General features: G+C 38.8%; 1 pseudogene; it reads left to right on the forward strand.

Moving 5' to 3' along the window:
• Positions 1-14,798: 14,798 nt before the first annotated feature.
• LOC135052144 (5S ribosomal RNA) lies at positions 14,799-14,917 on the forward strand (annotated as a pseudogene).
• The last annotated feature ends 5,336 nt before the right edge of the window (positions 14,918-20,253 follow it).

Consider the following 20,253-nt stretch of genomic DNA (forward strand, 5'->3'; position numbering starts at 1 on the left):
AGGATGCCGTCCAATCTCAGACATTTTTTTAAAGCAGCAGTCATTTACAAGGCATACTAAACCAAAAACCAAATATAAGCGCTAGACTGGAGTGTGTGTCAGCTGTCACAATTTTACCTCAATTAGTACTAATCTTCCCTATTGTGGACTGCTGTCCTCCAAAAATGGGTTGTTGAGTCCCACTAATTATAACACCAAACGAAAAAACAAATTGAAGGCGCTGTCCAGAATAGAGACTATTTATTAAAATAATTTGTAATTAAACATGAAAAATACTATACCCTTTTGCTACTATTCTTCAATTATTCAATAAAACATCAAGTTTATTAAAAAAAAACACTTAGCTTAAAATTTACTACTAGCACAGCTGTGTACAATAGTTACACTTGCTAAATGGTAATGTATCAAAGAAAATTGCAAAAGGTTTGGAGACCAGCCCCCGCTTTTCATATTTCAATACAATTCAGCTGCACAGCAGATTAAATCTATTGTTGAAAGGAATATGCAACTGTTAAAACATGATAAATTTCTAGCCCTATATTAAAAGAGAGAAGGAAGGTAGTGTTTAGGAAGTCCAGAAACCTAAAACAAAAACTGGCACCCAGTATGTTACGAAGAAAAAAATTAGGTGATTTAATGAACCATAATATGACATAGATTAGCTACCACCAAAACCTAAAGGGTTCTTTAGGTGTGGACGGAATGGATGCATGACCTGCCCACATGCAGAACATAGAAGTAATATGGTCACTTCCTATACAGATGGAAAATCCCATCCATTAGAAGACTTTATGAATTGCCAGTCTGCATATGTGATCTATGTTCTAACATGTGGGTGTGGAATTCAATATGTGGGTCGCACCATTCGTAGTCTGAATGTCAGGTTCTTAGAACATAGGAGAGGGATAGTTAATCAATCTAAAAATCATAGTTTACCAAGACATATAATGAATTGTGAAAAAGGGAAATTAAAAGATTTACAAGTGAAAGCTATTGAACAGATCAAAGTGACTGCTAGAGGGGAGATATATATTGTGAACTATGTAAAAAAGAGGCCTTCTGGATATTTAAGTTGGGGACATTGGTACCATATGGTCTTAACGATACTATTGAACTAAATACTGTCTAGGGGGGTTTAGAATAGGATTATAGTCCGTCCTTGTCTTTTTTTTATTATTATATTATTATTAATAATAGATAATTTAGCCTTAAGTAAGAATATATTTCTATTAAAAATCCTTTCTAAGGATTGAAACTAGTGATTCTGTACTGTGATTGTTATTAGGGTTTATTATTAGATCAATAAGTATTAAGATAAGGGTACAGTCTTAGAGGGATTTGGATCAATACCCATATCCTGCTTGTTATATTAGATTAGATCTCATAGTTTAATTGTCAATTACAGTGTTCTATATGAATGAGAGATATTTACATAGAAATTATTAATTGATAAATAATGATTACTGGATAATAATTTTTAATTGTTGACGGATAATTATTGATTGATAATAAGAATTTATAAATAATTGTATAATGTTAAATATTAAATAGTGATGTTCTGTGTGTGCCGGCTGTCACAAAAATGGTCCCAATAAATAGGGACTCTATTAGTAAGATTTTATTAGTAAGATAATGTAAGAAAGTTTATATGTCTCTTAATTTTACTATTTTATGCGCACGTTGCTGAAAACTAATTGATAGTGAAAGGGTTAAAGCACCTGTTGAGATGATGATTGCTGCATTCTGTGAGGATAAAAGCAGTGAGTCTGAAGGGGGAGATATACTTCTGATGAAACAGCCATTAACATGAGGCTGAGAAACGCGTTAAGTGTTATCCCTACACTTATGGATACAACCATCTGAAACGAGATTAATCTCCAAGTGCCGGTGAGATTTCGTTTTACTCCCAGAGATCGTGAGGTGATCCTGGTCAGCCGCTAAAGCCGCCCCCATATCAGCCGAAAGAGTGCCCCGGTTCCAACTGCCTGCACCTAATTATATTGGAGGCGGACTACGAGACTTCCACTGTGAGACTTCTGGCGCAGAGGTCAGCGGTGGAACCGCCGAGCTTAACGTGGGGACGAACGCTTGACAGGAGATGCAGCTCTAGGCGGCCAGATTTGAAAAGACACAGGTGAGCACTAATTACAGATAGCCTTAGCGGCTCCACAATTGACTGTGAATTACATCTGACAGTCTCCACAACGCAATTGCCATTTGAAAGTGTCAGTAAACGGGGACAGCCGTTAAAATCATATACAAACGAGATCAGTAAAACTGACAGCTTTTCACCTCATTTGATGGATTTTATTTCAACAGCACTGTGAATAATAATTACCTTCTATCAGCGGGAGGATATAAGCAATTATAAATACTATTGTATGTGGTATTTTAATCCTCTAGATAAGTCTGGACTTATAGGTTTCAGCAGGCTGTATTGAAATTAATAGTGTTTCACTGTGGTATGGAATATGAAACAATTGTTTCAGATGGTGTAGCCAGTGTTGATTTATTAACAAGTGTAACTATTGTACACAGCTGTGCTAGTAGTAAATTTTAAGCAAAGTGTTTTTTTAATAAACTTGATGTTTTATTGAATAATTGAAGAATAGTAGCAAAAGGGTACATTATTTTTCATGTTTAATTACAAATTATTTTAGCAAAAATAGTCTCTATTCTGGACAGCGCCTTCAATTTGTTTTTTCATTTGGATTTACAAGGCATGACAGCCACTCTAAAAAAAAGTCCAAGATTTGCTGGCAATCTCGTCTGCTATTGCATGTCGCCTTTTATGTCTGTAATGTGTCAAGAAGGTGAGCAATTCTTCTTTATCCTGCATAATGGCCAGTTTAGATAGAGAACAAAACATAAGCTCATTGACATACAGTACTGTACGTGGGTAGAGCCATCTGAAGGAATACAATTGGTTATATTATGACTTATAGCCTGGGTACAAAATAATTATCTATCAGCAAAACTCTGAATCAATCTTTTGTCGGTAAAAGCAAAAAGATGTTGATTATCCTGGTGTATGGGAATAAAGAAAAAACAGAAGAGAAATCCTGAGCCTTTCCTAAAGCATCTTTTTTTTTAAATACATTCTTTTTGTTAATATTTTGTCCTCCCAGTATACTGTATACATCCAATGTCTGCTGCTGCTCTGTCCAGCTACCTTGGTGCAACCTTTTGGCCTAAACTGGATAAAAACAATATTGAGAGATGTGAGGTGTTCAGAATAGTCTGGCAATGAGTGGAAATGAATGTTATTGAGGTTAATAATACTGTAGAAACAAAAACACGTCCAAATTATGTTATTTTAGCTGTTTTTATGATTTTTTTAATACAGATCCAAAACCAAAACCCGCAAGGGCAGTTTTGGCAAAACCAATACAGATTCAAAACATGAAGGACATACAGATCCAAAATAAAAAAACAAAACCCGAAAAAATTGCCCGGTGCACACCTCTAGTGAAAATGGAGGTGTGTTTCCACCATTTAGGGAAGAGTTCAGGGATCTCCGTCATTGCCTCTGTGATGGGCGGATTGCATGGCTCCATAGGTGCCATAAGCGTGCGATGGTGGGAGTATGATCCAATGCTGCAACCTAGGATGCAACTCGGATCACTGCTGCAGCAGGATGCATCTACTTGCAATAGACACCTCCAGCTACATCACATACAGCGCTCTTACTATGGCAACTCCAACCACATCTGAATGAGACTCATTATGACATTTTCCAGTACTGCTCTAAAGAATCAGCAAGAACATGAAGTAAAATACTTAGAAAAACCTTTATGACAGGCATTTTGTTTGGATGCCCTAGTTGATGACTTATCAAACATATAACTTCAGTGTTATGAAGGGTTAACATACTGCATTATAATACAGCTAGAAAACAGTGGATATATTTACTGAAGTGGGTTTATAGAATTATAATTATCATTTATCTAGCACATTCTAGAACATAGGTCTTCAACATGCAGCTCTCCAACTGCTGTGGAACTACACATACCAGTATGACTTAGCTCAGTTTTAGCATGCCTTAATAGCAAAACCATGTCAGGGCATGCTGGGATGTGTAGTTCCCAGCAGCAGGAGGGCCGAAGGTTAAAGGCCCATGTTCTAGAAGATAATTGCTAGTATCTAATTGGTTGCTATGGGCATTTTTCCACTTCTAGAAACCTGCACTTTAGTAAATATACCCACAAGTCTCACACATACATTACATCTAGTACATTAATTCCATAGTTCCTTCTTTCCCCAAGCAACTATCATGTTGAACTCGACTATTGCCTAGACCATCCCACAACCTTACACGGAAGATGCAACTCAAGCACCGCCATGTTTCCCTTCTCTGTGTTGTGTTATGCTGCATTTTGTCGTTGCCGTCCTATTCTGTTGTCCTTTTGTGTTGTCTGAGAGCAGTGGTCATCGGAAACAAATTCCTTATGTACTCTGTATTTGGTACTGATATACTTGGCAATAAAAAGTGATTCTGATTCTGATTCCTTGCTCAAAGTTTTTATTGTTGGACAACTTTTCTTACATTTTAGCCAACTATATTAGCCATACTGCTATATAATTGGTTTACAGTAGCAAGGATTTTATTTTACTGTGTATGCAGTAACACTTAAACTCTGGTATAAACCCTAATGGACTCTGCCACCTGGACCTATTTAATGAAATTTGCTAGAGTGATTTTGAATGAAGATTTAATATACTTAAAATGTAATGTTTCAGATGCAAAATAGTGTATAAAATAAAAGGTTTTACTTTGCAAACGATGACTCTTTTCTGTGAACATCTGCTATAAAGCATGCTACAGTATATAATGAAGTATTTACTACATGATACGATGAAGACACCATTTCTATTTCTAAATCACTATGTGTAATCTGCCACTTATACAAATGTTGTTCCTGTTTACTTTCAAATGAGTTGCATTATGAGACTTAATATAAATTTTGCTTATTTCAATGAATATGCTTTTATAATAGAAAACAGCAAATGCAAACTAAGTGTTATCAAGTTTGAAATGTTACTTTTATATTTACTTATTTATCTTGTAAATAGTTTTACCTACACTATGTTTCCAAGCATGTACTGTTATTAGAGATGAGTCAACTCTTAAGATCTTACCCTCTATAGTAAGATCAGACTCAAACTGGGTACAAACCTATGCAATCAAGCTTTAGATGTGATGGTTTGATTGACAAAATTTCCAATCAAACATCCCCAAAATACAGCTATACCGTTGTATCCCTCTATCGAAAGAAAATGATTGTACCACCATAAACATTTTCTAATCAGGTTACAGTCACGGCAGATGTAAACAGAATCACCATAATGGGCAGGAAAAGGGCATGATTACAGAACCTAAACAAGCAGAGAAATTACAACACATCTCCATTTTCTACTCTTCTGGTGTGGAGAGAATATGTTCAATCATTTTAATCCCCATCATGAGATTGAAAAGAATTAAGGCTCATGCTTGTATTGTTGCTGATGTGGTGACAACACTAAAAGTTATTAGAAAAAAAAGAGGAGCAAGAATCGTAGTTGTTGGACCAAGGAATGGCTGCTGAGATTTGACACCTTCTTACATATGCCATTAGTGCAGGAGATCCATGAGAACAACCCTGGGGACTTTCAGAATTTCTTGTGTATGGATGAAACTACCTTCCAGGAGTTTCTCACACTGGTCACTCCATTTATAGAGAAATAGGAAACATATTTTAGGAGGCCTACAGTATTTCAGCTGAGCAAAGGCTGGTGGTTATACTATGCTATCTGGCTACTGGGAGGTCACTGGCAGATCTGAGGTAAAGCATGGCTATATAATCACAAACCACAAAATATATTTAAACAAGGGAGCGCTAAGAACAGGGTCAGTTTAAATCACACATTTATTACAATCCACATATAAACAGCAAATAAAATCAAGGATAATATCCAGATATTAAAAACAATATAGTGCACTCTTTATTTAGTCCCATGCCCTGAGCTCGAATTAGTAATTGTCTATTCACACGGATAGATCCGTACAATCTCCACTGGTACGCATTAATTGTGTCCAATTGTAACCATGCTGTCTTGATAATTAATTGGCTTTAGACAAGGCAACCTTCTTATTATTTGTATCCAGCAAAAATGTATCAGTCACTGGAAGGCTCCTTAATAGATAGCAGTAGGGGGAGAGCGCTGTGTAGTAAATGGATGCACAGCGGTATGCTACGACCCCTACGTCCCAGCCGCAGCACGTCTTTTAGAAATATAATCACAAACCCTGGGAAAAATCATGCCTGAGACCTATGATGAGGCCATCACTCAAGTATTGCAGGACAAATACATGAAGGTAAATAAAATGACCAACACAGTAATTAAAATTTTATTTTATTTTATTAAATTAACAAATGGTGAATAATTTGAAACAAGAATTACGATCCAAATAAATATATACAAATATATAATTTAAATTTGCATATACATTCTAACTTGCTTTAAAATATTAAATATAACTTCACCTAAAAACTTCCAAAAAGTAAATGTAACTATATAAAATTAAAGAATATAAATATATATATATATATATATATATATATATATAAACAACACAATTCCAGAGTGTGCTAGTACATAGTGCCAAATTCAGACCTGATCGCTCGCTAGCATTTTTTTGCAGCGCTGCGATCAGATATTGGCCGCCTACAGAGATGTGTATTCTAGCTGTGCAAGTGTGTGAACGCATGTGTAGCCGAGCAATACAAATAGATCTTTTGCAGTTTCTGAATAGTCCAGGACTTACTCAGTCACTGTGATCACTTCAGCCTGTCCGGGACTAGAATTTACGTCATACACCCACCCTGCAAATGCTTGGACACACCTTAATTTTTCCAACCACTCCCAGAAAACAGTCAGTTGCCACCCACAAAGGCACTCTTTCTGACAATCACCTTGCGATCGGCGGTGCGAATGGATTCTTTGTAAAACCCATCGCACAGCAATGATCAGCTTTGTACCCGAGCGATGCACCTGTGCATTGCAGTGCATACGCATGCCCAGTTCTGACCTGATCACAGAGCAATGAAAGAAAACTAGCGTGTGATCAGGTCTGAATTACCCCCTAAGTGAGGATGTATTATACCCTATTCTCATCAGTATAAAATATTTTCTTGGAGGATGAATTCCTTATGAGTATAATTCTTATTCTATCAATCTTAGTCCAGTAATGGTATGGAAGGAAATCCTGTAAGAAATGCCCTCTCACCAAAGAAGATAATCCAAAAATAGAGCCAAATGGCCAATATGTAAAAGATATCAAATATTTATTTTCAGTTTTAAAATGGTTCAATAGTCTTTCATAGAATGGTAATTTTTACATACATAAAGTCAATGATCCACAACCAATACAGGAGAGATGTTGCAGTAGCTCAGGGAAAAATACTGATTGCAGTGGACAATGAACTTTTAACCATACACGTTTCATCCTGAGTACTTCTTCAGGGTTAGGTATCTTAAATGGGTGAATAAACATAAGGCATGATGAGCATTGAGGTGTGTGATGGAGCACACATGACTTTAACTGTGATGGACAAAGCTAATACATACCAAAGGACATCCAAAGGGTAAGTATAGGATGATTTCAAATATGCATTTGTTTAACAGGTGGATTGTGTCTCCAAATATATATACTCTAAAATCTAATAAGGAAGAGTATCCCAATTGGGAATGGTAACTATCGGAACATGTTAAACAATATTTGTGGTTTAAGTAGAAGCTTAAATAACTTAAAATAAGTGGTACATACCAGATTCAGTTTAAAAAATAGGAAATGGAATGTTCTTGTCCAAAAAAAACATTAAATCCTACTACTGGAGCATTATAGGTGAACTGGAGCTTCTTCAAACTCTATATTGCCTAATAGGGAAAATATTTAATTTTAACACCATGCACATAGCAATTGGGTATTTCATTGTTCTTATAAAAGAGGGGCTATATAAATAACCAAATAAAAAAGTAAAAAGATTATCCTATGATAGTTTTTTTATGTTTGTCCATAATTGGCTATATTCTGTTAATAGATCATTTGTAGATAAAATGTGGTTTCTTTAAACTCTGTAAATCCTAAAGGAAAGAGATATTTACTTTAACACTATATACAGTATATGGTTATCAACTACTTAGATATTTTTGGAAAAAATGCATACCCAGATAAAGAGAAAATAAGATTTATCCTATAATTGCTTTATCTGTAAATATAATTGAAGTGGTACACTTAAAAGGACCTCAAAAAAGTAACAAAACTAGAGATGTGCGGCGGGCACTTTTCGTGTTTTGGTTCTTGTTCCTTCCTCGTGTTTTGGATCTGGATTGGTTTTGCCAAAACCACCCTTTCGTGTTTTGGTTTTGGATCTTTTTGGATGATTTTTGAAATAAACAAAAACAGCTAAAATCACTGAATTTGGGGTTAATTTTGTTCCTACTGTATTATTAGCCTCAATAGCATTAATTTCCACTCATTTCCAGTCTATTCTGAACACCTCACACCTCACAATATTGTTTTTAAGTCAAAAGGTTGCACCGAGGTGGCTGTATGACTATGCTAAGCTAAGGAGTGGCACTGTATTGTCAGACAGGATGGCAGATTTAAAAAATAGGCCTCAAACAGCACATCATGCAGGAAGTAAAAGAGGTGCAATGAGGTAGCTGTTTGACTAAGCTAAGTGACACAAGTGTGTGGCACAAACACCTGGCCCATCTAGGAGCAGCACTGCAATGGCAGACAGGATGGCATTTAAAAAAACAAGGCCCCAAACAGCACATCATGCAAAGAAGAAAAAGAGGTGCAATGAGGTAGCTGTATGACTAAGATAAGCGACACAAGAGTGCGGCGCAAACACCTGGCCATCTAAGAATGCCACTGCAATCCCACTGCACTAATGGCGTATACCATATGCACGTCTAACACCAGCATATTTGTTATGGCCTCAGTAATCCGCTTTGCAACACGATATATATATATATATGGCAGGATCACTGGAATTATACGGCAGGATCACTGGATTTATATGCCAGTACCACTGGAATTATACGACAGGATCACTGGAATTATAAGGCAGGATCACTGGAATAATACGCCAGTAACACTAGAATTCTGCAGCAGGATCACTGGATTTATACGACAGTACCACTGGAATTATATGGCAGGATCACTGGAATTATACGGCAGGATCACTGGATTTATATGCCAGTACCACTGGAATTATACATCAGGATCACTGGAATTATACGGCAGGATCACTGGATTTATACGCCAGTACCACTGGAATTATATGACAGGATCACTGGAATTATACAGCAGGATCAATGGAATTATACAGCAGGATCACTGGATTTATATGCCAGTACCACTGGAAATATACGGCAGGATCACTGGAATTATACAACAGGATCACTGCATTTATACACCAGTACCACTGAAATTATACGGCAGGATCACTGGAATTATACGGCAGGATTACTGGATTTATACGCCAGTACCTCTGGAATTATACGGCAGGATCACTGGAATTATACGCCAGTGCCACTGGATTATATGACAGGATCACTGGAATTATATGCAGGATCACTGGATTTATATGCCAGTACCACTGGAATTATACAGCAGGATCGCTGGAATTATACGGCAGGATCACTGGATTTATATTCAGAACCACTGGAATTATACGGCAGGATCACTGGAACTATACACCAGTATCACTGGAATTATACGGCAGAATCACTGGAAATATACAGCAGGAACACTGGATTTATATGCCAGTACCACTGGATTATACAGTATGTCAGGATCACTGGAATTATACGGCAGGATCACTGGAATAATACACCAGTACCACTGGAATTATACGGCAGGATCACTGGAATTATACGGCAGGATCACTGGATTTATACGCCAGTCCCACTGGAATTATACGGCAGGATCACTGGATTTATACGCCAGTACCACTGGAATTATACAGCAGGATCACTGGATTTATATGGCAGTACCGCTGGACATATATGGCAGTATCAATGGGCATATACAGTAGGATCACTGGACTGGACTTATACGCCAGTACCACTGGAATTATACAGCAGGATCACTGGATTTATATGGCAGTACCGCTGGACATATATGGCAGTATCAATGGACATATACAGTAGGATCACTGGACTGGACTTATACGCCAGTAGCACTGGAATTATACAGCAGGATCACTGGACTTATATGGCAGCATCACTGGATTTATATGGCATTACCGCTGGACATATACGGCAGTATCAATGGACATATACTGCAGTACCACTGGACATATACAGCAGCACAGGGATACCACCACTGGACTGATGCATGACAACACAGCACCACTGCAATGGACTGGACTTATACAGCAGCACTGGACATATGGCAGCAGAGGACACCACCACTGTGACTGAACTGATGCAGCAGAAGACACTACCACTGTACTGATGCAGGACAACACAGCACCACTGCAATGGACTGGACTTATACAGCAGCACTGGACATATGGCAGCAGAGGACATAACCACTGTGACTGGACTGATGCAGCACAAGACACTAACACTGAACTAAAAGAAATGGTATAGAGAACTGCTGCGCCTCCGAGAGCTGCTATAGAAATGTCTACAAGGTGTCACTTAACAACCTCAATAATGTAAACCAGAAAAATGTAAACATTACTTCTGCGCTCATCAAATCTATAACTATACACCACGATAAAATAATGAGAAATAACAAAAGTCTTTCGGTAGATATGGGGGAAAGTCTATTTGAGTATAGTCCCTCCTTCCTCAAATGTCTCCCATGTGAGGGTGAAACCGTAGCTGGAAGTGTTGACGGGCGTACTGTTACTCACGTTGTATCATAACGTTTTCCTCCTATAAAGGTATCTTTGATTCTTATATCTAATGAACATCCAGATTTCTTTGCTGCTCCGGATGAAGAGGTAAACTTCTCGATACCTCAGATAAAGGAGAGGAGACAAACGACCAATGGTGTAGTATGTAACAAATCTGGAGGGTATGTCTACTGAACCGTATCTCTAAATAAGTGATGTGCGTACCTTACTCACATCACAAATGGGTGACGAATACATATAATGAGTATCTTTCAATTTTTCAGGATTCCCCTCTGTGAGATTCTTCTAATCCCATATATCCCCACATGGGTCACCACACACACGTGAAATAATAGGTATATAATATATATATATATATATATATCTCACAGAGGGGAATTTGAAAAGACCTAGGGGGTCATTCTGACCTGTTCGCACGCAGCGGTTTTTCGCTGCAGTGCAAACGGGTGTGGAATGCGCATGTGCGGCGGGCGCAGTGCGCGATGTTGCCCGGCGATGGGAGTTGCCGGGTTACGTTGTGGCTACCGACGGAAGCGGTCGCAGCGGCGACCGCCAAGAAGATTGACAGGAAGGAGGCATGGATGGGTGGATCCGGACCTTTGGAGAGCGTTTTCGGGAAGTGGTGAGTAAAATGCAGGCATGTCCAGGACAACGGAGGGTGGAGGTGTGACGTCAAATCTGGGCCCATCATCACTGGATCCATCACACAGGGTAAGTATGTCCAGGGCTGCTCTACTTCTGCTTGCATTTTTTTTAGCTTAGCAGGGCTGCACAAGCGATCGTAGCCCTGCTAAGCTAAAATACACTACCCCATAGGAAAGGACTATTGATCGCAGCAGCAGCTAAAAGTTGCTGGCTGCGATCAACTCGGAATGACCACCCATGGCCCATGAGAACTGAAAACCAGAAGACTGAATTTACCAGAACAAGCTCAAAATACACATGGCCTAATCTTTGTGTTTGTGGGTGATGATGCTTTTGCATTGCATGCTAATGTTGTGAAACCCTACCCTCAAAGGGCACATAATCGTGAATAAAGAATTTTCAATTACTAATTATCCAGAGCTAGGCAAGTGTTAGAGAATGCTTTTGGCAAACTGAGCAACAAATGTTGCATTTTTTATACTGCCATTAATTTGCAATTAGGCAAAATAGACAAAGTGGTTATAGCGTATTGTCTCCTGCACAACTGTTTTATTTATGCCATAAATTACAGAATATGCTACAGTTTCTAACATGGATGAGTGTGAAACTGTTGAGTAGGCAATAGGGTTAACTCCGCTGGAGAACAATCAAAGCAAAAATTCTAGTGAATGGGCTAATATGACCAGGGTAGAGTATTCGTAGTACTTTAATGATGTATCTGCAGTTGCATTGCAGGATGACATGATATACTCTAAATGGTTTTATCATATGCTACCTTTACATTTAAATTGTGATAGTGGAGTATTTTTTATATAAAAATAAATTTTTGAAACGTGTGTTCTTTGTTATTGTGTTCTTACAGCACCACTTAAGGTAAACTCCTCCAGTTCAGGGGTGGTAGACATTTAATCCAAGATTAGCGATGGATGGCCTTGGCAGCTCCTTGTTGATGGTGAGTGCCAGGAGATTGACGTTCCACAACTTGGGATGAGAAAAGAATGAATATTTAATAACATGTGACATGATGTAATGCTGCCCGAGTAAGGCGGATGTGTGGAATGCCGGCCGAACTCTGAGGTTTTTTTTAAAGGGGCAATCACTTACAAGGCATAGTTTTGTCCCTTTAAAAAAAATTTGAGTTCGGCCGGCATACCACACAGCCGGCGGACTCGGGCCGTATTACATCCCGCCGATGGTATTGTTTACATGTAGTGCTGAAGACAAGACTATGTAACGTGGAGACGCCTACAGAGGCAGCACTGCTGCAGGAGTATAATTGCAAGAATGGCCAGAACATCAGTTAAACGCATACACACTATGACTTTCGCTAATCTGCTCTGCAACTGAATGCAACTGCTATGGGGCCCGGCCGCTTAGCGAGTAGGCCCAGCAAGCAATCACACGTCATCTTTTGTTTGTTTTTCTGTAGTGTTTTATTGGTAGTGCACCGCTACCCGCAGGTTCCTGGCCGGGCAGTTTATTTACTTCATGGTGGGAGGGGTGTCACCAGTACTGTACAGAAAGAGACTCAATGTGTGCCTAAAGCCACCTATTGTAGAGGATGACTCACAAGATGGAGATGTCATCATCTTGCGAGTCTGGAAGTCTGCACTTTTATGTAATGGCACGGCTGACAGACAAATCCAGTTCTCAGTGAGAAAGCAGTGCCTGCCACTCAGTAGTCTTGGTGATGGTGCACCCCCCTTCCAAACAGGTAAAGTGCGATGTACATATATGTATATTGCTTCACATGTAGTAGATGTCATACCCAGGTCTTTATACTTTTAGATAGAAATAGCTGAAAGAAACATATATTGTATATAGTGCAAATCTGGTTTCTACTGTACTGTAGGGTGACCAATGAGAGTCCCAAAATATTTCCCATTGATACATACTGTACAAAAAGGTTACTGCATCTGCTTTTGGCTGAGATCCCCTCTGGTTACCTTGATAATCCTCAAGCCAATAAGAATGCAGAGGAACCATAAGGACGAGTATTTGAACTGTGTCTGTCCAGGAAGAAACACAATCTATGATAAAATATTCCAAAAAGCATATAAGCAAGGTTGATTAGTCAAATGACTAGTGTAATGGATCCACTACAATCACACTTTTCAAGTCAGAAATTATTTACAATTGGTATAATACTCATTAAAGGCTTAGGAGCCATAGAGGCATCAGAGAGTTAATGAGAGTACAGGAGGGGGGGGGGGGGGGTTTGTTCAGCACTAGGTTATTGTTTCAGACAGCAAACCTCCAGGAGGATGTATGTCTAATGCAGACTATGTATTTAAATATGCTATGTTCCACAGTCTATTTCTCTGGTGTCGGTGGTGCTCCCAGAGTCAGTGAGGAATATAGTATAGTCCATGACCAGTGAACAAGCCTTAATACAGGTGAAACGGTCCGTCTGGTGGTGAGGGTAAATGGGCACTGCGCAGCCCATACCCATCTCGGGGGTACCCTGGAATAGTAAGTGCCCCGTTGGGGCTCCAAATTGTATGCAAGTTAGCTGTATATACTTTTTTACCCTTTCATAAGTTACTATATTATGTATTTGATTACCTCTGTTGCATTACTGTCTCTACCTTGTAGAATTTTGTAATAGAAATTATTTCTTGGTCTGAGACTTGGTCTCTATATATTCAGTCATTTTAAACAGCTAACTTTAAGACAATTGGAAGGTTACTGTGGGGCTTTAATGTGAGGAATCTCTATGCAGAGAGATATGTGTATGCACTGATTATGTCTGTTGCCTCAATCTATTAAAACCTATGATAAAGAACTGTCTGATGATATATGGTTAGAGATTCAGTGTTTCTCTGGAATTTTATTGGTGCAAGAGATCTGGCTATATAATTACCCCATGTCTAAAACAGACAATATTTCATACTTGATCTGTTCCCAGCAATCAGTATTACAATAATGAAGGAACTACTACATATTTTCTTTACAAAAGTCTTTCATTTACTGTAGTAGGAACATAATACCTACCTGTCTACTGTTATTATTTTTTTTACATAACAGCACCAGTACAATATACACTTGTGATATCTTGCATGTTCTGTTTCTGAACTTTATCTTGCTTGACTTTCTAAGCACCTTATTGTGCTCTCTCTCATCCAGGGAGACCTTGACCTTGACTCTGACCTTGAGACATAGTTATCCAACAGTTCCCTGGACAGCAGAAGCGTCATTTTCTTTTTCTTGTAGAAAGTACTCTCTCTTTTAGCAGATTACTGCCATACTCCACAGGATACGCCCAATCTCTTCCGGCCTTGGAAGCTAATCAATGGTAGGCCTGGTTAGTATTTGGTTGGGAGACCACCAAAGAATACCAGGTGCAGTAAACAACTTTGCTGAAAAGCAGTATGAAGATTTATTCTACCCTTTACATATAATTCCGCGGTGTGTTAGGCACACATACTCAACTCCCCCTCTCAATTTTCTCTTCCTTCTCATGACAACCTCTAACCAGATCATATAATTGACACACACACACACACACACACACACACACAATCACACACATTACATTCTCTCTCCGTTAATTCTGATTGTATTTTTTTCAACATTAAGTGTATTATATCAATATCAATTTTGAGCATTTACTAACAAGGTCACTCACCATAAAATTGAGTACCTTGTTGAATAAAATGCCAAATGGAGACACTTCTGCTAAGCATTGATGCAGATAGTGACTAATAACCAATAAGGCAACAAAATAAACTTTTTTACACTTATTTAAATACTTGGGATATGAGTCAATATAATTGTTGTAAATTAAAAGGGTACCCATAGAATAATACCTGACCTGTCAATCATATATTCATATCAGACTGGATATATTTGAGATAATAATTTTTTCCTAAGAAAATTTTCACCAAGGCGATCACAGGTGATTTTCTGTAAGGACGCACGGTAATGCGAAGTGTATGTGCAGTACTTATCCTTACTCTTTATTAATGTTTGTTTGTCTTTTGCCACATTAATTTTAGACATATACAATTAAAAGTTACATTTTATCTTCTATTAATTATTCATTACAAGAGTGCCCCGACAAGGAGTCTTTCTTTTTTGTTTTTTGAGTTAATGAGAGTACCACTATTTGTATACAAGTGGCAGAGGCAGAGAGCGCTTCTGCTTTTGGTTATCTATCAGGTTTAACGATAAAACCTGAAAACCAATGAGCACAGAGGGGAGAACTGATAATAAATATAGGGGGGGTATCTGGATAACAGTATGTGAATTCCCTGGTAGTGGGTCCAAGGGTTGCAGTAAGTGCTACTACATGCATCCTTATGTGACATGTACTTCACATTTCCTACACGTGTTTCATCAAAGGTAGGGCTTTCTCAATGACATCAGTGTGTGTGTGATGCCTTACTCCCCCCTGGTGTGTGTGTGTGTGTGGTGGTTGCTTTCCCCCTGGTGTGTGTGTGATGCCTGCCTCCCTCCTTGGGTGTCTGTGGTGCTTGCTTTTCCCATGATTTGGGTGGTGCCTGCTTCCCCACTGGAGTGTGTGTGTGTGGTGGGGTATGCCTATCTATCCCCTGGTGTGTGTGTGTGGTAGTTGCCTTCCCCCTGGTGTGTGTGTGTGTGTGTGTGTGTGTGTGTGTGTGTATGTTTGTGTGTGTGTGTGTGTGTGTGTGTGTGTGTGTGTGTGTGAGATGCCGGCTGCCCTCCTTGTGGGTTTGTGGTGCTGGCCTTTCCCATGGTTTGTGTGGTGCCAGCATCCCCTGGTGTGTTTGTGTGGTGCTAGCCTCCTTCCTTGTGTGTGTGTGTGTGTGTGTGTTTGTGATCCCTACCTTTCCCCTGGAGATTGTGTGTGTGGTGCCTACCTTCCCAATGATGTGAGTACCTTGAGTTCCTGGTGGAGGGGGGAATCTCTACTGTTTTCCCCCTTTTCACCAAGCACCAGCCTCTGCTCCACTTCATCAGCTCTGCTGCTCCCCCCTCCTTTTCACTGTTGTGGAGCCCTTTCAAAACTTTGCTATAGGTCCCACAATGGTCTAGTTTAGCCCCTTATGACATATTATACTAAACAATGTACAGTATAAACATAGACACCCAAAGGGTATAAATGTTTTTAAATTAAAACATCTTAAGCAGGTGAATATCACATAGAATTTAGGGTTAAGCTACTCAGGAAGGCTTTTCACATATTTAATGAAGATATTGCCTTAATAACTCAAAATGTTAAGTGATGGCCTACATCCTAATACTGTATTGCAGGAATTCAATTAGCCACGGCTTAATTGAATTCCCCCTATATTTAATTAATATTATTTGTCCACTAAAGTACTAGCACTAAAGTAGCAGTAATCACCAATTAAAGCACATTAATAGAAATGTCCACTACTGTATGTTTTTTTTTTAATATGTAAATAGATATAATTTATATTTAATTATTGTCAAGGGCTATACCTTGAACAACCTATTGACTGATAAATGATTGTGATATTAAATTCAGATACATCAATAATAATCTTAACCTAATTAAAAGAAAGCCGATCCCATTCATTAATCTTAAAATTTGCCTTTAATTTCAACCCTCCATTATCATACTGTACATCTTTATCTTCTGATGACAGATCATGATGCAGATGTGTCAATATAATAACCTTAATCTTAATCTAATACACAATAGCACCCATTAGTATGCAGATTGGCAGTAAAATTATCTGCTTTTTTAATAATAAATGAAAAAATGGCAAATGACAAATGAAAAAATCGTACATATCACCACTTGACCAATTCAAAAGAAACTTCCAGTGAGTATTGGATGTTGCGGGATAACTGACCCAGGAGCATAAACTAAGTAACATAAGTTATCCAGTTCTTATTCCAGTGACACCTGCAAGACCCATCTGGCAGGGTGGTGTCATTTACTACAGTAATGTGAAATCAGTCTAATACATATTTTGAAGGATAGTTCACTCCAACATGCAAATAAATGTAAGATGGCCAATGAACTGTTGTCCTTTCCCATTTAAAGATAGTAGGCAAGAACTGATGACCACCACCATACAGTACTATTCTACAGATACTCAGTAACTCCTCTAAAAAGACCCTCAAGAAACAATAAAAATACATTCTTCTGTCACAGTGATCAGGTCTATAAAAATGGGCATTCTTCAACCTGATCAAAGGGTAGCCAAGTCACTCACCTTCTTCACCAACTGCATCACCACACTACTTTGGCAACTATGCCAGTAAAGTCTTGTTATGGGACACAACCAATCCCATCATAGGCCATGCCCCTCAATGAACTCCGGATCCTGCACACAAAAAAATGCATTACTATCGTGAATTCATACACCCATGGTCATTGCCACTTAGAGGTACAGTACTACAGAATATCATTAAAACCTTTGGTAAATAAAAAAAAGAATCTTCTCACAAAAATCTGTGCTACAGGCAAATCAAGCACATGCTGCAGAAACCCAGCCACCGTGCATGACCAACTTCTGAAACAAAGCTAGATCAGAGGATTCAGGAGATCTCTTAGTCCAAAACATAAGTGAATGGTCCATCAACCAAATGCATTTAAAATCAAATCTTACACCTGCAATGTATTGGTAAAAAGTAACTTGATGAGGTAAAAATCCTGAAAAACCTACCTTCTGTTCTCTCTGGGACTTCCTCTGCCATACAAGCGCTGCAGGTATCATGGTCACCCCAATTGTGAGTCATTTGCACAGGACTCTGAACATTATCTGGTGCCTACATACTGTATTTCTTGTGGCTTTGACTGTAGGAGTGAATATATGTAAAGTTGCTTTTTTGTTGCTTTGTTGTTAAAAATGTTTCAATATTTTCAACTTTCTCAACATATATTGTATCTGCGTAACCTTCTGGTGAGAAACTGCTAATCAATATATTGTACAGTATGAGCAGGATTGATATTGTTTCCTTATTAATCACTGAAAGTTGGTTAATTTATATTTGGCTTGTTGGCAGGAGGGTTTTATGATTTTCAATTGTTTGACCATATAAATTAAGTGTATGATATCCTACTATGTCAAAAGATTAATTTAATTTTTGGCATATTACTATATTAATAAATAATGACAATTTTATTATAACTACAGCATTTTCTCCTATGTAATGATTTTTTAATAGATTGATAGTCCCTTTTTTAAGAATAGAGAAAACCCTTGAGGGTGCCCACACTTAACAGTGGTAGGCAGTCAAAGCCAAAGTCTGGATTTAGGGAATGTAGGTACCAGCGAGCTACTCTGTGTACTGGATGTGAAGATTGTAACAGTCTGAATTAAGATTGTTCCATAGTCTGTAGGGGATAAACTGAGTGCCACAGTGCAGTCCCTAAAGACCCAACCAAACTGATATTTCTTCACAGGAGAGTTATCCACATACATCAGCAATGCCCTACCCCAGGGATAGGGAACCTTCTGCCCCCCCAGCTGTTGTTGAACTACACATCAAAGCATGCACTGCAACAGTTTTAGCATAGCTAAATAACAAAACTGTAGAAATGCATTCTGGTATGTGTAGTAAAACAACAGCTGGATCAACAACAGCTGGAGGGCTGAAGGTTCTCCATCACTGCCGTACCCAGTTCCGCCAAAGCCAGTGACCCAGTCAAGTTCTGCCCATCACCTCAGACTGCCAAAGAAACACAGCAAACCCTACAGATGGTATGTGTTCGGCATCCCAGCGGTCGGTATGCTGGTGGTCATGTCTCAGAGGCTGGAATTCCGACACCACTAAGGAGACCATTATTTTATTTATTATTTATTAACAGTTTCTTATATAGTGCAGCATAATTAATTGTGCTTTACAATTAGAACAACAGTAATAGAACAAAACTGGGTAAAGACCATCGCCGGAGCACAGACAGCTGACATCCCGAAGGTATTGGGGTTAGGGTTAGGGCCTGGGGGCAGTTAGGAGTAGGCACTAGGGGAAGTTAGGGTTAGGCACTAGGGGGATAGATAGCCCTAGCTGACACCCCATGAGGGTTAACCCTAGCCCCACACCCAGAGTGTTAGCCCTAGTCATTACCACTGGAGCATTAGAGTTAGGGGAGGGGATGGTTAAAATACTTACCCCATCTGATGTTGGATCTTCAGTGTCAGGATACTGCTGTTGGTGATGTGACCACTGGCATCCTGACCACTGGAATTTCATACTGAACCCCTACAGATTTGTCATTCTGAATCCTACACACAATGAAACCTTGCTTATTTGGACAATGGAGTACATTGAAACAGCTGATGTTGTTTTCACCAGTGCAACCAGTTCATATACGCAAAGTCAAATGGGCTACTGTATAAAAACAAAACTATTTTGGTCACTTGGAGTTTGGCCACCTTTAAACAGCCTTTCAAGCCCTCTGAGCAAGCCTTTAGTGATTTCACAAGAGCCATATATGCACATAAAATAGGAAAAATGTGGAAGCAACTGAGTAACACCCTTTCTGGACTTGCCATCCACATAGTGGCCCCATATTTAAGATACCAACTGATATATTTAAATTGGTCCTTTTATCACATGGAACAGCAATCACACATACCATGTGGCTTTAAATGCCTTTAATGTTCATAGGGTGACTGCCAAATTATCTAAGATGTTCATGTCAGCCTGATAAGCTGAAAAACATATGAAGGACACAGACTGTTAGACAAGGCAGCATTCAGCATTAACTCCCTATATCTGCCCAATT

This window comes from Pseudophryne corroboree, chromosome 2 (assembly GCF_028390025.1).
Source record: "Pseudophryne corroboree isolate aPseCor3 chromosome 2, aPseCor3.hap2, whole genome shotgun sequence".
NCBI lineage: Eukaryota > Metazoa > Chordata > Amphibia > Anura > Myobatrachidae > Pseudophryne > Pseudophryne corroboree.